At 42.7% G+C, this 14731-nt stretch overlaps 1 protein-coding gene across 3 annotated transcripts in view; it reads right to left on the bottom strand.

Moving 5' to 3' along the window:
• Window positions 1-4317, bottom strand: part of LOC137670562 (spermatogenesis-associated protein 7 homolog) — a 53333-nt gene extending 49016 nt beyond the window's left edge. For 2 of the 3 annotated variants that reach the window (XM_068413471.1, XM_068413488.1), the window contains exon 1: window positions 4036-4217. The gene's annotated coding sequence lies outside the window, so the exon portion shown is untranslated. Of the gene's footprint in view, window positions 1-4035; window positions 4218-4277 lie in introns of those variants that run through there. The other variant, XM_068413479.1, reaches the window with a different exon arrangement.
• Window positions 4318-14731: the final 10414 nt, after the last annotated feature.

Below are 14731 nucleotides of genomic sequence, written 5' to 3'. Positions count from 1 at the left end.
TACTATTTATTATTATTCTATTATTTCTATTTTCCATTTTTCAAACCACAGGCCTGTAAATCATCACTGATGTGCCATGTGGTAGGTCAAAGGTGACCACCTCAAACACAAGATCTTTACAAGGAACTGCAGTTCACATTTGAAACCTGCTGGCTCACAGCAGTTAGCTACAAGTTTCGGCAGTTCACAGAGGTAAAACAGCCTCTTCCTGCAGCAGCTGCAGCAGATAGAAATAACAGAGTGATGGCTGAAGAGGAGGAAAAAAATTTGGGAGCTTTTTCTTTTTCTTTATGTCACTTCAGGGGCATGCTGTGCACTTGGTGGGGCTGCCAGGAAGCTTCCTACAGCACCTTCGGCACTGGTGAGGAATAATCAGTGTCAGGTGTCACAAAGCAAAGTCAAGATTGGCCACAACTGTGGCCACAACAGTGACAAGGGAGGGTGAAGCACTGGATGCTAGCAAACTGGAAATGTCTCCAGAGTAGGCAAAAAGCTTCCGGTGGCCAAAAGCCAATAAACCAGCTGTGCTCTATCTAGTCATAAAGCCTCCAGCATAAGGACAGCAGGAACAGTGATGTGTCTGTTCCGAAATGCCAAAAAAACCTACAGGAGGATGTACGAAGCCCAATTCAGGGGTTAACTACGGAGCCTGTATAAATCACTGAGGATATGAGTGCAGTCAATGCAGTAAGCTGAGCTTTCTGTAACTTTTTAGTGACATATGTCAATAAAATGATGGCTCTTTTGTACCAGAAATGCAGTCCATCTAGTTCAGCATCCTCCTACTGGCATCCTGCCTTTCAAGTACCTGAAAAAACCCTTCAGCAAGTACATATATAAAAAACAATCCGTTCTTGTCCTCATACTACATGTTCTAACACCCTGAATTTACCTTTTGAATAAAGGGATTTATTATTCTTCCCAATAAATCTATTAGAATTCATTACAGAGTAGTTGATACATCAGTTTGTGTCATCTCTAAACACAAATAAAAGGATGAGAAACAAGATCTTGGTTGTCCTGGTTTCACTGGGATGAAATAATAGAATCCATTTTCTGTTACATTTTGTTTTTGTTTGTGGCCAGCTATCGTATGGTGATCAAGGCCATTAGCAGTTTTGAGTTAGCCAGGTGCTAAAGCTATGAGAAGTGAATCCCAGGGCATCTGCCCACAGGTGTATTCTATAACATAAACATCACATTCACTAAAAATTGGAAAGTTTGGCAGGGATGGCTGGGGCTCTTTTATCTTTCATATTGTGGTTGCTGTCCCTGGAGAGTTCCACCACCACCACCAGTACTACTACTACATGGGCTAAGTATAACTTTCTGTATTTTGTATTATTAGTATTGATATTGGTTCTCTTATTTTATTAAATCTGTTTAAATTTCAACCCATGACTCTCCCTCCTTTTTGCAATTCCTTTTCTTGGCTGGGGAGGAGTCTTGGGTGAAAGAACAACTGGTTATTGTTTAGCCCTGGGTGCTGGCTAAATGGAGACATTGGTATTTATCAGTACTTTGTAGTATTAGCAATAACCTCACCAGCTGCCTTGAAAACATTTCAATTCCTCTAAATTTCTAACTAATATTAATTCAACATTTGTAAATTTTCCCAGTACTACTCCTGTTAAACTATAGACTGTGACACTTTGACTAATGAGGCCAAATTAACAACTTCCAAGTTTTAAATTAAATAATTAAAGAGAGCCACTGATATCTAAATCTGCTGAGATAAAATTAAATCCATGATTTGCAGCCAAATTCTCTAAAGTTATACTGTCATAAAGTTAATGTGGTATTGAAGGACAGGGAAAAATATGCTGTCAGATATTAATGATAAACTCAGCCAAGGTTGAGACCAACAAGTTTTTGGGAGAATTCTAAGTAGTAACGTTAGCATGATCTGTGTGTTTATGGCTTGATTAATCAGATATTGCAGGATGATAATAATGATATTATAATGCTTCTTTCCTGAGTGATGGGCATAAAAGCTCTTGGTAAGAACTCGCTTCATATGCAGAACAGGGCCAACCAGTTGTAAATAACTAAAAGATCTAAGACTTTATCTAATGGATCAGGCTGCCAGCACCAGTGAGACCTTTAAGTCTCTATTTACCTAACTGCACCTTTATATTCCTTGGTGTTTCTTAGAAAAGATCTTAGGTCTCCACATTTTTGGGCAACCAACAGCTCTTCTTATGTGAATGAACATATTTCTACAGTCGCAGCTATGTAATTATTTCATTTATTTAGATGGGAACATTTTTATTTTGTTGCAGTTTCTTGGTATTTTTCATATTATGTTAGTCAAGAAATCATCAGGACACCTTTTTGCATATTTTCATTTCTTTGTAATTAATTAAAAAAAAAGGTAGGGAAAAAAACCCATAAAATCTCTTTTCCACTTTTACTCATTACAAAATTGGCCAGTAAAATACTTTTATGTATATGTATAATATAAAAGTATAATTACTGTAATAGGCAAGTACATTTTACTTTTGATTTTCAATCACCAATGTAAGTTTGCTTGCAGCCACAGCCCTCACTGAAGTCCATAATAATGCTGACATTGACTTCAACAAGGTCACAGTTTGATCCTCTAAAAGCTCATTGGTGTTTTCAAGCAGAAGGTATGAAGAAATATGGGCAGGTATGTGTGTATTTGTGAGGGGAACAGAGAGGCCACACCTCTGTCTTGTATTCAAAACCTATGTACTCAACTAGTTTATTCAAATACCATCAGGGCTTGGCTGAAAAAGACTTTGTTCGCAGCTAAAGGCATCATAAAATGAACCCTCCAAAATGTGCAGCAAAACTGGATTATTGCAATTAACCTTTCCATTTTCTGAAAAAAGCCATTTTCTGCTAGCCGTTCAACAACAAAAAAAAACCCTACATAATTACAATGAATCTCTCTGGGGGGGGGACTGAGTACCTTCAGATGCATGAACATTTGCAATAGACTACTGGCTATGCTACGGCAGCAAAACGCTGGCTGTCTTAATCATGGAGACCCAGCTCTTCTCAGTAAAAAAAAAAAAAAAAAAAAAGATAGTGAAGTGGGAAAGTCTTCTGATTTTTGTTTATTTGCTTTTTCTCCTTTTATCAAATAATGCAAGACACAGGTTAGATCAGAACGCAAGCAGAACATTCAGCAAGACAAAACAACACTTTAAAACTACAGCACCATTAAAGTACTAGGCTTTACAGCCACATGATTTTTTTTTCTCATTGTACAAGCAAGAGCATTCCTGATACAAGGGGAAATTAGTTAACAGAGTGAGATCATACAGCATAGTAGGGGAGCCCTGCTGTTACTTGCTGAAAGAACGTCAGAACTGAGAGGAGGAGGTATTAAGTGTAATTCCCTGCTGCTCTCTCTCCTAAGGCACAGGCAGCTCTCTACTGGAGGCCTGCTAGCTGCAATCAAAGTTTGCCCTAAGAGACCACCTCCACCATAAAGCCATAAGCAGCAACAGAAGACTATAAAGCTCTTATTAAATTTAAGCACAATCCTGGAAGTCTTAAGCAAAGGAGGATCCTCAGCTCTGGTACTTCTAAGTGAGGCTCTACAGGATTTCACAGGATCAGAGAGTGGGTGAGGTGGGAAGGGGCTTCTGGAGATCAGCTGGTCCAACCCCCCTGCTCAAGCAGGGCCACCCAGAGCTGGTTGCCCAGGGCCACGTACAGATGGCTTTTGAACGTCTCCAGGGATGGCGACTCCACAGCCTCCCTGGGCAGCCTGTGCCAGCGCTCTGTCACCCTCACAGGAAAAAGCGATTCCCGATGTTCTGAGAGACCCTCCTGTGCTTCAGTTTGTGCCCTTCGCCTCTGGTCCTGTCACTGGGCACCACTGAGAAGAGCCCGGCTCCTGGCACCCTGAGCTGCCCGCTGCCCTCCCCACAGCCTCGGGGAGGCCGCCCGCTGCCCTCCCCACAGCCTCGGGGAGGCCTCCCGTCCCCTCAGGGCCCCCGGCGACGGCGGCGCTCCCTCCCGCGCAGCCCGGGCCCCTGCCCGCGGGTGCCGGGTTACCTCACAGGCGGGGGGAAGGAAGGGAGCCCACCGAGGTCCCGTGGCCCCAGACCCGCACAGCAGCCACCGCCGTCCCGCGCGGATCCGCCTCGCAACCGCGGCTGCCTGGGGAGGAGCCCCGCGGTCGGGCCGGGCCGGGCCACCGCTCCCCCTGCCCTGCCCGTCGGCCGCCCTCCGTGGGCTCCCTGCGCCGCAGCCATCCCCACCCACCTCCCTGCCTTCCCCTCCCCTCGGGGCGCCACCTGAAGAAAGTCTTCTCCCCCCTCCCCCCGAAGCAGCGGCGTTGAGGGAACATCTTGAAAGCGCTTCAAGCGGCTCCTATTTATAGCTCTGCCGTCTTATTTTTAGAGCTGAGCCTGGGTCTCGGCAGCAAAGGCTGGCGAAACGTGTGCGGGGTGTGGCCGGGGAGCCAGCGTGTCACCCGAGCTCTTTCAGGAACACGGGTAGCAAAGTGTGAGCGATAAAACGTGTCAACTCATCGGATTAAACATTGAGAGCTTCAGCATGGGGCTGGGGCTGCTAACAACGGCCGTGTGCCCATCGCCGTGCGGGGCAGGCCGTGGGCAGCCGCCTCCACCAAAGGCCTGAGGTGGAAGAAAGGCTGAAGCGACCAGAGGGCAGCACTGACTGTCAGCACGGCCTGCCAGGAGCGTGCCTTTGAGCCCTTCCCAGCTGTGTGTCTCTTCGAAGGTGTTATAAAAAATAAGACCTTGTGCCCCATACATTTAATGTTAAGTGTGAGACTGGATGGGTAAGGAGCTGGCAGAAAAACACATTTCTGTGCCATCAATAACATGCTATTGATCGGGATATGAACAACTGAAGCGTATGCATCAGTCATAAAAGTGCTTAGATATCAATATCCAATCTTTACCATTATCTTAGAAACAGACATTATTGTAGGAGTTCTTTAGCTTTTTTGAGAACATGCATTCACCCTGAAGGGTATGCCCTCCCTTTCCTTGGTACGTTAAATTCACATTAGACTTAAAGGGAGCCGTGTGCGCATAATGAACCAGCGTATAGCCCAGGGCATGCACATTCCATCACCGGTGTCCATTATCCACATTAAGTGACCAGAGGATAAATTAGATTTCATGTGAGCACTACCCTGATATTTTCTGCAGTTCTTTAATAATGTGTTTATCCAGACCTCTGTGTCTCCTGCCTTTCAGATTATGCAACTCCAAAAGAAGCTGTTAAGGAGCTGTGTCACAGAGTGAAACTAGAACTGAAGAACCCGCAGTGAAAGAATTACAGGCCACAGTATCAGGCAGAAAAGTTATACCATAGGCAAAGCAATTGCATAGGCTCATGTAATTTTGAAACAAATCATCACAGAATCACAGAATGGTTTGGGTTGGAAGGGACCTTAAAGATCATCTAGTTCCAACCCACCTGCCATGGGCAGGGACACCTTCCACTAGACCAGGTTGCTCAAAGCCTCATCCAACCTGGCCTTGAACACTTCTAGTGAGGGGGCATCTACAACTTCTCTAGCCAACCTGTTCCAGTGTCTCACCACCTTCACAGTAAAGAACTTCTTCCTAATATCTAATCTAAATCTACTCTCTTTCAGTTTAAAACCGTTCTCCTTCATCCTATCACTACATGCCCTTGTAAAAAGTCCCTCTCCAGCTTTCAGTCCTTCATGGGATTATTAACAGGGATTAAATCTAGCCTTTTCAGAGCCCAGATAGTGTTTTAGCACTTCACCTGAAGGAATATTTTAATTAACTGCTAGTTATTATATACTCTTATTCATTGTGCCCTAGCCACTACAGAGGAACATCTTTGTTTTAGCTAGTGAGTTTCACCTGCTGTAGAGCAAGAGATGAGGTAGGGCACTCTGAGTAGAACATACTGATCATTGGAAGTTTTAAGCAGAGAGTGACACTGCTGTTCCAGAGTCATCCTAGTGACATCCCCTCTAAGGCCTGTCTTGAGCCTAAGTGGCATACAGGGCAAGAATGTCTCTAGAATAAAGCAACAGTTACACAGGAGAGAGATTAAACTTGCAGCTTTAGGAAATTGTGTTTAATTCCACCCACTTCAAAATAAAATATGCCCAGGTGGCAAGTGGAAGACAGACTTTCTTTCCTGAAAAGTCTTCAGATTAAATCAGGCAACTAAACATTTTTATGTTCTAGCTTCATGTCTTCTAGCAGATCACTACAGGTGACAAATGTTCTGAAGGGCAAGCTATGCTTTAAATTTCACCTAGGCAGATAATTTGCATACAAATAACTGACTAGTCCTTTAATTATCCCATAGTTCTGTTGATGATAGACAAGAACTATAGCTCATACTCCCTCAGTTATGTTGGTGTAGCAAGAATAACAAGTAACTTTAAAAAAAGTATTTTTGTTACTGAAGTCAGCACACGCATCTCCGAATTCACACAGGGAACAGATGTGATAAGTAAGAAGATACCATTTATACACAGTCACTATTTGGGGTTGAGCTGTGCGTAAGAGAAAGTTGTGTAGATCGTAAGCCTGCAATCAAGAAAAGTTGCTCTTAATGTGCTGATTCTTATAGAACCAAGACAAGGCTTTTACATCCTTTAAACACCCACTTTTCTCCTATCAGTCATTGTTTTGATTGAAGAGAAGAAGAAACAAAACAAACACCTCATGCAGAAGATATAGAGCTATTTTGAAGAGCTTGCTTTACCAATGCTCCTCTTGGGACCCAGTCTCTCACAGAGTGGATCTCTTGTCTGAATCATCCTCTGTGAACAGGTAAGTTCTGATGCTTTTATTGCCTTTTAATCCAATGGGCAGGTTTCTAGCTTGTATTTAATTAATATAGCTTATTCTGGTACTCTTGAAAAGGGGAAAAAAAAGGTTTATTGAAAGCAAGCTGTTAAAGAATTTCAGAATGTTGGATAAGCAAGAGATAAAGAAGGTCAAGCAGAACATTGCTGGTTATCCTCATAAAGACAGAAAAAGCTGTCTGCTGTTCTTTCTTTGCTTTCCTCAGTTAGCAGCTTCTTTTCATGCTGGCCACGATAGAGTTTTGCTTACAGCCCTACTCTTGTTTAACTCAGTAGCAAGATTTTTTTGAAGACCCTATTCTGCAGGAATAAGGCAATGTCAGTCTTAGTGCATATGTAGCTTCTGATTTGATATGTTTTTGAGCAACATTAGTCTCATACCTGAAGAGGGAAATACAACTCTTTCAAAGTGATTTGATCAAAGTTATACTCAGGGTTTCGATTTGCAAATGTCGTTCAAGATTAAGCAACTTTTTAATTTCAATTCACAAGTGGGAATAAAAAGCCTTGAACTTTAAACTTTATTATTGTGACATTCCAGTTATGTTGTTATTTTCACTTTTTCTGATACAACTTGGTCAGGAGACAACATATGAAGAAGCAACAATAACTATCAGTCTGGTTCTGTAACCTTTACTCAAGTGAGTAATAGCACTGAGTTGGGGGGGACTGCTGCTTCTATAGGGACCACAGTGATGGGAAGTTATTTGGTTCTTAAAGATTTAATTAGTTAGTAAAATACAAGGAAGATGTATAAAAATTCAGTGGTGTTGGGCTTCTCAAGAGGCACAGCAGCTAAACAAACAGTTGAATGATCTAGCAGCAGCAGCGGGAGACCTGCTAATGCAAATGCTTAGTGGAGTGACTCATAAAAACAAGCCGAAAGGAAAACATTAACCAGCAAGCCCTTTCTTCCTCTCTCTCCCTTCCTTCCCTCCCTCCCTCCTTCCCTCCCCTCTTTCCTCCCTCTCCCCCCCTCCTCTATCTTAAAAGCACAAGCAGATCAATACCAGGGAATGTTGCCCTACTTGCACATGGTACGTCCAAAAGAATTGTTAAGGGGGGCAAAAGTGAGATGCCACTCAATTTTAAAACCTAAACTGATTTATGACAGTCTCCCTCTTGCTGAATCACTGAAAGGAAAGAGGTTTAAGGAGCTTCTCTAGCTGTCTTACGACATACACCCTTTAGTCACCATCTTGGTGTATAAGGCTAGTCCAATCATGGCAGACAATGCTGGAGTGAAAACAAACATGAGGACTAAGACATCAAATGTAGATGTGCTGCAAAAACTCCTTAGAGGCTTTAGAGCCTGATTTTCAGAAGTATAAATGTCAGAAATAACTGGATACTCCCAGCCTTTGGCAATCTTAATGTATCTGTGTGATTTTTGTACAAATTCATGCTATCCTTTTGTCCTCTGCTTTCTCTCTCTCTGTGTGTCTTTCAGTGGATATTGGTTTAAGCTGGGTGTACCGTAATGTATTTGGAGTTTTCTCTGCACTTTTCTGTGGCTTTGCCTGGAAATTTTCTTTCCAGGAAGCTGCAGTCACAGGAGTTTAACCAACATACCTCTTACATTGTGAAGTGGTCGCATTAGCAAAGGATCCCATTTGAATCAGTTTGAGATTCAGACTCATAGGTGAAGGCTACTTATAGTACAGGAATTTAAAAATATTATTGTCTGTCGTGGCCACATATGACTATCACTTAGGAAGAAGGCCATTCTCTTAAGGGGCTCTCTAAAGCACAAGTTTTACTTCTTGACAGAACATACCAACTGCCAATGCTTATACTACCCTGTAAACGTTAGTGGAGATTGTGCATCTTGCAAGTTCAAGCATAGAATAAAGAGCGCAGAATTAAGCTGCTGTTGAGATTATTTCCATCATCTTCTTTTTTATATGTAACGTACAAAATCTGCATTCTCACTCATAACCAAGCTAGAGGGCTGTGGATGTAGTCTATCTAGACTTCAGTAAGGCATTCGACACTGTCTCCCACAGCATCCTCCTAGACAAACTTGCTGCCCAGGGCTTGGATGGGTGGACTCTTCGATGGGTTAAAAACTGGCTGGATGGCCGAGCCCAGAGTGGTGGTGAATGGGGTAAAGTCCAGCTGGCGGCCGGTCACTAGCGGTGTTCCCCAGGGCTCAGTTCTGGGGCCGGTGCTGTTCAATATCTTTATAGATGATCTAGATGTAGGGATTGAGTGCACCCTCAGCAAATTTGCAGATGACACCAAGCTGGGTGGGAGTGTCGATCTGCTGGAGGGTAGGAAGGCCCTACAGAGGGATCTGGACAGGTTAGATAGATGGGTCGAGACCAACGGCATGAGGTTCAACAAGAACAAGTGCCGGGTCTTACACTTCGGCCACAACAACCCCATGCAGCTCTACAGGCTGGGGGAAGAGTGGCTAGAAAGCAGCCCGGCGGAAAGAGACCTGGGGGTGCTGATCGACAGCTGGCTAAACATGAGCCAGCAGTGTGCCCAGGTGGCCAAGAAGGCCAATGGCATCCTGGCTTCTATTAGGAATAGTGTAGCCAGCCGGTCTAGGGAAGTGATCGTCCCTCTCTACTCGGCACTGGTGAGGCCGCACCTTGAGTACTGTGTCCAGTTCTGGGCCCCGCACTTCAAGAAAGATGTTGAGGTGTTGGAGCGAGTCCAGAGGAGGGCGACCAAGCTGGTGAAGGGTCTGGAGGGTATGACCTATGAGGAACGGCTGAGGGAGCTGGGGTTGTTTAGCCTGGAGAAGAGGAGGCTCAGAGGTGATCTTATTGCAGTCTACAACTACCTGAAGGGAGGTTGTAGTGAAGTGGGAGTCGGCCTCTTCTCCCGGGCAACTAGTGATAGGACAAGAGAACATAGCCTCAAGCTTCGACAAGGGAGGTTCAGGTTGGACATTAGGAAGAATTTCTTTACAGAAAGGGTTATTAGACATTGGAATGGGCTGCCCAGAGAGGTGGTGGAGTCACCATCTCTGGATGTGTTTAAGAAAAGACTGGACATGGCACTTAGTGCCATGGTCTAGTTGACATGGTGGTGTCAGGGCAACGGTTGGACTCGATGATCCCAGAGGTCTCTTCCAACCTGGTTGATTCTGTGATTCTGTGATTCTGTAAACTGATGGGTACTTATAAATGTACTTACATCTGCTCATTTATCTCCAGAGTACATCTAATGGCACAGTTATAAGTTACTCTTATAAGTTGTTCCTGAAATTTTAAAAGTAAAATCTATCCTTTGTTTCTCATCTAATATATAAATAGCCTGTTTTGATTCTTGGAAACCCTTAATTTCTGTGTACAATAAACTGGTAGAGGAACATGTTTTTAAAATACATGTTTCCAACCACTGGAAGGAAGTCTATCTTACTAATATCTTTATCATTAATTTTCAATAATGAGCCAGAAACTCAAACCAGCAGGAAGGACAAAAATATAGAGGCAAGCCTTAAATAGCTTGCTGACAGAGAAGCTTTAGAAATGAATTGAACCTCAGTCTCAGCTACAGGGACCACTTGCCACTCTCTTTTTATACGGCATTGTATTTGGTGCTATTTACAGTTTTGTCATGCGTCTGTAGAGCAGACACTGTCCCTCGATCCTTTACAGGAAACTACATGACTGAATGCAACACCGTAAGAGAAGGCAGGTTTTGGGAGTTGGTGCAAGAAGTCTGTTCTCTAAGCCCTGTTCAGGGGTACACCATCAGTACCTTTACTCATGCTATGGACTTTGTAAGCAGGGCTGGTGGATTCTTCAAGTCCTGAAGTCATGAAGCTGATTAGGCATTACAGTTATGAAGTACCTCAGCCTGAATGAACCCATCCAAAAGCCATATGGGCCACTGTAGTAATTTAGTCTCTGCAGTGGCATTCAAGATAACAAATCTGCAGTCTGATAAAGGAGATTATCTTTAGGCCCTGCGTCAAGTTGGGCTTGGAGTGGAGGATTTAATATCTTCACCTGAGACCCTGCTGAGTATCACTTTTCCGTGTTCATTGCAGAAGATATATCTGCACAGCTAAAGGAGGGATTGACATAGATTCAGTCTTCTTTAGAGAAAGGGAAGATCAAATATGGGTTTGCAGATTGAGCTTTGCCTTTCCAAAGTCAAACCCATGACCCAGGGATTCCAAGCCCTTCACATTCAAAGGAAAAGTGACCAGAATAGATGCTGATGGACATCTCTGGGTTTTAATTCATGGTATTGACAGCAATTCAAATTATTACTGTCATTGTTAGCAATGCAATTATTTCATTAACTAGTTTAAAAATAATTAGCAGAATCAGTTTTATAATATGTTCAACAAATCTCATCCTGGATGCAGATGGATGATCCCTGTTGAAGTGAAGTGCAGGGATACCTGTTGAAGTATTTAATTTGTTACAAGGGCACGTTCCACGGCATTGCCATGTCATGTATTACCTTGGCTGTAACATTATGTTGCCTAAATCACTATGACAGCCCTGTTCACTGGATTGTGCAAGAGACCTGGTGTTTGCTTCCCAGCAGTGATGAGAATGAATTATGAGCCTCTCTGCCTCTTCCTAAAATAACAGGGAATTAATTTCATGTGGGCAAACACTTGACTCATTCTTCTTGGAACTGATAGCTTACCACACAGGACTTGGAGGCTGCTCAGTGAACCAGTCCATGGTTCACAGGAAGAAGAAGCCTCCAGAGGAGCTCAGACACTCAAAGAATAACATTCTTGGCCAAAAATAACCCTGAGCACTGAAAACAAATTGAAAAAAAACACGTTGGTTTACTTGTAAATCTGTTGCAGCAACATGTACCTCCAGACATATCTGAGAGATGAATGGTACATCCATCTTCGTCTCTTCACTCTTCTGTTTTCAAGTAAAGCTTCTTCCCAACCAAACCAGCGCTACATATGATATACATGGCTTATGATCATGAGTCACATGAGCTATGTCAGCTGCTGCTGGTGAAGACCCTGGTGCAAGATGTGAAGGTAAGAATGGCTGCCTTAGGGCAATTGCAATGATACAATGATATCTGCAGAGGGAATGAGAAAAGCAGGAGAACTTAGGAAAGGCCAGAACTGTAACAATGGCAATGTGAGAGAGGGACAGTTCCACATGTGATGCTGTACAGGGAGGATGGGTGGGCGTCGTTCTTGGCATGTCGCGAATCAATGTGCTAAGGATGTAATGCAGCATGTTATCTTGTGGGTTTCAGCAGCGGTTTGTATGGATGTGTGTGAACATGGATGTGGGGGTGAGATGCATTCAGGACAGTAGAAGCGATACATCTCTCCTACCTGTTCACGCAGACTGGTGAACCAGAGATCACCTTTTCTCCCATATCCTCCACAGATGCTATATGTTTTTCCCTCAGTTCTGTAGCTGACTGTGGGGAATGGCATGGCCAAGTGTACACCGTATTTTTGAATCTACGTGCTTTGTCTTGACTGACAGACCTTCTGCAGACTCTTTGGCACAAAGTAGAAAATGGCTCACTGACAGCAGAAGAAATATGTCCTTCTTGGAGATGTGAATCCTTCCTTGGATGAAGGAGCTGCTGTGTACTGCCAGCTAGCATTCTTGCTGATTGTTAAGTTTCCAAATTAAAAAATGATTTAACTCTACATGAGGCAGTATGTGCTATGAGATGCTGCTGTGGCATGAATCTCTATGGTCTATTGCGTAGATAGGGAATCAAAACCAAACCTACCCACACACCTTTTTCCTTCCTTCGTGTTCCCTTCCCTACCCTCTGTGCAACCACTCCCTCCTGGCAGCAATAAAACATTCTTTCCTCGTTCACAATTTCAAATAGGAAAATAGAGTGATAAGCCTGTCAAAAGCAAGGGGAAGGGTCTGGAACTGCTTGGTGGTAGTGCGAAGTAAAGGAGAAGAAGTGATCACTCCTCAAAGTCATTCCCTTACTGCTGAAAAGATGTAATTCCAGTGCTGATACCACAGAAAGAATAATCTTTCCCATCCTTAGGAAAATTTCAGGAATGCATCCTCCAAGAAGTACACTTAGCATCCTCGTTTGTATGCGGACAAATCAGCCTTCATTCCAGAAATGGCATGGGTCTCCAAGGAAAGAATAACATTTCTGTTCCAGAGTATTAGTGGCCTGAGGCTGATCTCTGTCTACAACTGAGGCTTCTCTGCACTGGGAAATGACATTCATGTTGGATCAGGAACGCAGGAAATTAATGTGGTAACAAACACAGTGCTAAACACAACTGTCTATATTTGGAGTTGGGCTCTCATTTGTGCTAAACCCTGTTTACCTACACAGGAAGCTATAAAGGGATCTTGAAGTGGATAAAATTATTAGAGTCAGAGGCTTTTAACAAGACATGGAATACCCCAATTTGAAAGGCACATTTTAATGCAATTTACTGGTGTAAACAGAGAAGGAAATGAGTAATTTAAAGGAGGCCGTTGTCATCTTAATTGGTCATGGTAGCTTCATGCTGAAGTTGGGTTTGTACTTGATAACAGAGATAACCAAAATGAAAAACTGTATGAGCATCTTTATGAAATAAATGATCATATTTTTATATTAGTCTGTTATAGCATGGTTATGTTTACCTGTAGAAATTTGTGTCAAAAAACCTAGGAAACATCTAACACCATTTGCCCATTCTTGCAGAGGGTCAGGAGGGGTCACTTAAAAATGGCAGGTCCAGGTTGACATGAAAATCCCATTTGCTAAATGTCTTTAGGGAGCACACTGCCTCTGTTCTATCCAGCTACTGGTTTTGTTAGGACCTGTCCATCACTAGGAATGCTCCCTGTTAAAATACGTTAACTTAGAACAAAAATGGGTTGCATTTTCCTTCTCTGAGACCTGGGATATGTAAATACCTGTAATGGGTTTGAACAAATCATAGTAAGACTGGAAACATTAGACAGTAACTGCTTAATCCTGCAGTTATTTTACTAATTTTTCTTTGTTATTAAGGTAGTAAAAATAATTGAAATGTTAATCTAGGATATTTGCTAAGGCATTATGCCTACTCTGTATTCAATGCATGTTCCAATGCTGTGGGTTAAAGATGGATTCACTATTAGAAAAATATGAAATTCTTGGATCTCAGCAGTTTTGACTTCAGGGATTGAGTTGCCTTAATTGTACTTGTTGTCTACCCACAAGGTGTAAAGAGACAATCAAAAGGTTGGAAAGCCTTTGGTATCATTGCGTGCTAATAACAATAGATCTGCAAAACCAGGAATTTTTCCAGAAGTTAGCCTACAGGGTAACTATTTTAGCAGACAGTGTAGCGCATGTGTAATAAAGCTAGTCAGGGTGTGACCTTGGGGAGTACTATACTTGGTACTTTCTGAATCGGATTGTAGGTGCTTTTGTTGAGCTTGGATGGATTTACATGAAATATTTTTAAAATGAAGGGATATACATAGTACAAGGTGGAAGATACTGGTGTTATTTTAATTCTGTTTTCATGCGCATAGAAAGTGAGACAGTGTTTTGGATATTGTCCTGAGAAGAGGCGCCAAGATAATCTGTTTTTAAATCCTGATACTGACATTTACTCAGAGCCAGAAAGAATGAGGCAGCTCCTGAGGCACAGTTACCCCACTTTTGCCAGTGGATCGCTAAATCACCCCTAGTTACCCTATTTTCAGAATGTAGAAACAATGCTTATATTATGAAGTTTAACTATATAGTGTATGACAAATTGGTTTGAAGATTGAGTATCAAAGAAATGGCATACTTTTAAATAGGGCTCTGTATTTAATAACTTATCAGATAGCTGGCTCCTGCTCCCTCTGTCTTGCAACAGTTTTGCAATTTGTTTTAATGATGGTAGGATGACCTCCAGAGTTTCTACAATTTTCATCTACATTTTATTTGAAGACTGTAATGCCTGGTCTAAATGACTTTTTGTGTTGTCTCCAACTCCAGTTC

The sequence above is a fragment of the Nyctibius grandis genome, chromosome 1 (assembly GCF_013368605.1).
Source record: "Nyctibius grandis isolate bNycGra1 chromosome 1, bNycGra1.pri, whole genome shotgun sequence".
In the NCBI taxonomy this organism is placed as follows: Eukaryota; Metazoa; Chordata; class Aves; order Nyctibiiformes; family Nyctibiidae; genus Nyctibius; species Nyctibius grandis.
Note: the sequence above shows the minus strand (reverse complement) of the source record. Positions and strands in the feature narration are given on the sequence as shown.